Source organism: Borostomias antarcticus (assembly GCF_949987555.1).
Source record: "Borostomias antarcticus genome assembly, chromosome: 21".
NCBI classification, from domain to species: Eukaryota; Metazoa; Chordata; class Actinopteri; order Stomiiformes; family Stomiidae; genus Borostomias; species Borostomias antarcticus.
This window is the reverse complement of record NC_140254.1, coordinates 12,110,960-12,116,633: the sequence shown is the minus strand read 5'-3', so window position 1 is coordinate 12,116,633 and position 5,674 is coordinate 12,110,960.

The window sequence follows — 5,674 nt, the reverse complement described above, 5'->3', positions numbered from 1 at the left end:
AGATAACCACCAAATTAACTCAATACATCACCCCAAAAAATTATACAAACCCATAGGAAATACATTATAGACAGTACAGTATTCAATACATATGGTATTACAGAAAACATTGGAATATTAGCTCCTCATTTCATGAGTAGGGCGTGAATCCAACATGCTTCTCACTGAAGGAGCCAGCGGTCCCTGTATTGCTGGTGATGAATAGTATTTTTTTATGGTGATTATCTATACATACAGTATATAGGTCAATTATGCCTAGGCGGTGTAAACCTTGATCTACATACCTGCAGGTTTGCTGTTCTACCAGAGGCTCTGATCTACATACCTACAGGCATTATTTCCATGTCTTTATCATTCTGGGTGTCAGAGTTTCCTGTCAATCTCAGCGCTCAATCTCACTTCCTGTTGCAGTTGATGAAAACAAGTACTGTAGGTCAAGTGTAACTTTGCTGACAGAAGTTTATTCAGGAAGTTAAGAAGACAGAGAGGTTAATATATTCACATCTGGATATTTATCAGAAAAATGTTATACATTTGTTAAATACTGTGTGTATAAAAATTATCATTGGAGAAATCGAAAGAAACACTTTTGATCTGAACACTGGCTGTGTGTCAAGACAAGAATGGTGTACTAGAGGCTGGTGTACTCGAGGCTGGTGTACTAGAGGATGGTGTACTAGAGGCTGTCCGCTACAAGCTATGGTAAGGCTGAGAGGTACAGTCTTCAGGCAGGCAGCACCAGTCAAACATATCACCATCAAGTCTGACATTCTCACATTTGTTTAGCGTTCGCCTGTAAAGAGTGAAGAAGTTAGATAGTCAATGCAGTATTTGTATTGTTTCCCCTCTTAACTAAAGCTGGTTTTCTTTTGTGCGGTTGTCACTGTTGTTTTTAGCCCCACACTGCCACCAGCTGGTCAATGGCTGTAACAGCAGGACTGTGACCTGGTCAGCTCCATCAAAGTACTTGGAGCCAAGAGCTACGATGCCCCTATCAGGAGAACACCGTCTCTCTACATAGAACACCGTCTCTCTAACCCTAACCCTCCTGTTTTATGTGCTTCTGGTGTAGGAATGAAAACCCCCACAGTGACAGAACATCAATGTGATATTTCTGGTTCTATAGTCAACATGGATACTGTCATCCTGAAACAGGGAGGACAGCTAGTTGGCTTGAATCAGGCTGGAGGATTAGGGTTAGTGTGAAGCCCTAATGCCGGCTGGGCTTACGGACAGGATTCCAACGTTACTTATGAAGGCTGGTGCTATAAAGCCTGTACAGTCATGAGCTTTATTCCAAGAGAAACATCCATGAGTTTGTGTTGAACTATATCATCTATGGTACAGACTTGTTTGTGAGGGCCTGTTCCCAACAGACTGTATAGCACCAGTTTCATCAGGGGGTTCCACCACGACTCACAAGATTAGGACTGTTCTAGGATCAGCTAAAGTCAAGGACGTGTCTCCGCGTGTCTTTGTGAGTGGTCACATCTGGCGGCCTGAGGGTCTGGATCTTCTCTTAGTCGACGGGGACTTGCTCCGATTTCCAACTGTCTTTTGTGACTTTGAAGAGCGGGAGAGGATTCGTTTTCTCACTCCTTCGTCCGAGTCTGGACTTTCATCTTCTGAAACACATTTAATTCGTCTGTGTGATAGATCTGTCATGACACACCTCCACACCTCACACACATCTCCACACACACCTCCACACCTGAGTGCAGATGTGTGTGTAGACGTGTGAGCTGTGGAGATGTGTGAGCTGTGTGGAGATGTGTGTGAGTTGTGGAGGTGTGTGTGGAGATGTGTGTGAGGTGTGGAGGTGTGTGTGGAGATGTGTGTGAGGTGTGGAGGTGTGTATGAGGTGTGAGGTGTGTGTGGAGATGTGTGTGAGGTGTGGAGGTGTGTGTGGAGATGTGTGTGAGGTGTGGAGGTGTGTGTGGAGATGTGTGTGAGGTGTGGAGGTGTGTGTGGAGATGTGTGCGAGGTGTGGAGGTGTGTGTAGAGATGTGTGTGAGGTGTGGAGGTGTGTGTGGAGATGTGTGTGAGGTGTGGAGGTGTGTGTGGAGGTGTGTGTGAGGTGTGGAGGTGTGTGTGGAGATGTGTGTGAGGTGTGTAGGTGTGTGTGAGATGTGTGTGAGGTGTGGAGGTGTGTGTGGAGATGTGTGTGAGGTGTGGAGGTGTGTGTGGAGATGTGTGTGAGGTGTGGAGGTGTGTGTGGAGATGTGTGTGAGGTGTGGAGGTGTGTGTAGAGATGTGTGTGAGGTGTGGAGGTGTGTGTGGAGATGTGTGTGAGGTGTGGAGGTGTGTGTAGAGATGTGTGTGAGGTGTGTAGGTGTGTGTGAGATGTGTGTAGACTGTGGCCCTCTTACCATCTTGATCCTCAACACTGTTGGCAGCGCCACCTAGTGGAGAAGAGAGCAATCACCGCTCAGTAACACACTGTAACTCTGTCTCCCACATCCCAACCTGGAGGTCCCAGCACCACACAGGGTGTTCCAGTAGAGACTTACCATGTCCATTCACCACATTCGTCTTAGAAGCTTCAGGAAGACAAAATAAACATTTCAGACATTCATCCGTGCGCTGTTCACAGACAGATCCATGTATGTTTCAAAGGTGAGAATAAGCATGGTATCACTTAACTCAACTCAACTCAAACTTCATTTATAAAGCATGTTTAAAACGACTAAAATCGACTAAAGTGCTGTACAGGTAAGTGATTTTTTTTTTTACAACAAAGACACAACCATACACGCAAACACAACAGTACCCACGAATACAACAATACACACACTAGCCTGGGAGTCATGCTCAACTAGAACTGAAGGCCAGGGAGAAAGAGTGGGTTAGGTGGGTCACTCACTCTCTGGAGCTGGAGCTGCCTCTGCGCTGGTGCTGCTGGGGTCTAGAGAAGACAGGCCTGTGTTATCACCTCTCCCTAAGGTATCACCTCTCCCTCAGTTATCACCTCTCCCTCAGGTATCACCTCTCCCTCAGTTATCACCTCTCCCTCAGGTATCACCTCTCGCTCAGTTATCACCTCTCGCTCAGTTATCACCTCTCCCTCAGGTATCACCTCTCCCTCAGGTATCACCTCTCGCTCAGGTATCACCTCTCCCTCAGGTATCACCTCTCCCTCAGGTATCACCTCTCGCTCAGTTATCACCTCTCCCTCAGGTATCACCTCTCCCTCAGTTATCACCTCTCCCTCAGGTATCACCTCTCGCTCAGTTATCACCTCTCCCTCAGGTATCACCTCTCCCTCAGTTATCACCTCTCCCTCAGGTATCACCTCTCCCTCAGTTATCACCTCTCCCTCAGTTATCACCTCTCCCTCAGGTATCACCTCTCCCTCAGGTATCACCTCTCCCTCAGGTATCACCTCTCGCTCAGTTATCACCTCTCCCTCAGGTATCACCTCTCCCTCAGTTATCACCTCTCCCTCAGGTATCACCTCTCCCTCAGGTATCACCTCTCCCTCAGGTATCACCTCCCCCTCAGTTATCACCTCCCCCTCAGTTATCACCTCTCCCTCAGGTATCACCTCTCCCTCAGTCTCCTCACGCTCACAGAGCCTCATCAGGTCAGTCAGAAACCAAAGTATTCTTACCTGCTGCTCCTCCATTGTAATAATATGGTTCATCTACCAAGACAAGGCAGGGACAAATGCAATTACGACGACAGTTACAAGTTAAGTACACATTTACACCAACACCACAACGACAACTACTACACAACTCTCCTAACCCTAACCCCAGCTCTTGAATTCAAACTTTCAACTTGCCTGTAACCACAGCCGGCTCTAGGCAATGTTGAGTCTTAAGGGAGAATAGTGTGTGTGTGTGTGTGTGTGTGTGTGTGTGTGTGTGTGTGTGTGTGTGTGTGTGTGTGTGTGTGTGTGTGTGTGTGTGTGTGTGTGTGTGTGGAGGGGTGTTCAGAGAACAGAGAGTATGTGACTCAGTCATTATCATTTAGGTGGCCAATCCACTGTGCAATCTCTGCCTCCTCAACCCAGTCCCCGTGGTTCCCCTGATGGATGCAAGGTCCCAGTGTGGTGTGGTCTGCTTGTAGGCAGTCTGCCCTGCCTATAACAGATTCTATTTGTGCCATTTTACCTGTCAACACTGTGGACAGTGGACACTGCAAAGGACTGTCCTGACACTAGAGGGCAGACTAGGACAGAGAGTTAAATAATCCTCGCCTGACCCCACCGCCAGCATGCAAACCCTCCCTCCACCCCACATAGACCAATGAATGATCTCATATCCCTGGACTGCTCACACCCATCCAATCAGATGACCACATGCTATTTCAAGGAAAAGAGGACAGAAGGATTTTACGTAGCAAAAGAAAAAATAGTATTGGTGCCTCAGTTTGCTCACCATTGGTCCGGTCAGGAGAGATGGCATTCATGCTCTCTGTGGGAACAGCAAATAGAATGCTGGGATCAGAGGTTCTAGAACACTGGTTAGAGGTCAAAGTTCTACAGTGTTCTGAGGCTCAGCTGGTTAGTTAGCTGGGTGGAGATCATGAGCTGATTGGCTGGTCAGTAAGGAAGCTCACCAGTAGGAGCTTCGTCCGAGGTGGAGTCCTTGTCTGTTGGCAGAGAAGAGTAGGGGTTATAGGGCATGAGAGGGGTTGGCAGTTACATTAAGGCTACTATAGTTAGCTTGAGGACTTATGATTACCTGTGGACATGGCTTGGATACTCCCATCTAAAGTATCTCACACAAACACACACACACACACACACAGACACACACATTGTAACCAACCACAAATGCATACTGTAACTGTGTATTATATCTATATTTTCCTTAATCAAACAAAAATGTGTTCTGTTTTCAATTAGTGAATGCAGTATTGGTTAGGGTTAGGGCTTTATTGGTAATATGATTAATTATATTACTGGAGTAAATCCAACTACTGTCATTAAACCTACATGGGTAGGATTTTAAGTATTTAAATACTTCTGTATTAGTATGATACATTGAGATACATAATATACTGTATAATATAATCATATAAACATAATAACAAACTATTTGTCTGAGATTTAATCTGATGAACAACACAGGCACCTCAAACTGCTCTAACCCCAACCTAACCCAACCCCAACCCTAACCCAACCCTAACCCCAAACTGCTCCAGCAGATCAGGCCTCAGACAATAAAACTGAATTCACCTTCACAGTCACATGGAAAAACGACACATTGTCACTTTAAATGTTTACTATTCTAACACACTGCCACTCTTAGAGATACCCTCACTCTTAGAGAGGTCCTTGGTTCTGTATTGTCTTGTCATCTACTGTTGGTGTTGAATCTCACCATTAGCATCAAGGTCAGCTTCCACCAGCAGCACTACCAGTGAGCAGAACATGAGAAGATTCCTGGAACACAAAGACAATCAGAAGATTAATTCACTCTTAATGTTGTGTTTGAGACACCCTCACTCTTAAAGATACCGTCTCTTCTAGAGATAGGAACTCCTAGAGATACCGTCAATTTTAGAGACACCTTCAGTTTTAGAGATACTGTCACTTTTAGAGATCACTTCACTCTTAGAGATACTGTCACTCTTAGAGATGCCCTTAGCCTTCAGCCCCCAAATCTGAATTTTCCAAATGTGATTTAGGGTCTGGAAAGGCTCTCGTCCAGAGTGATTTCTCGGT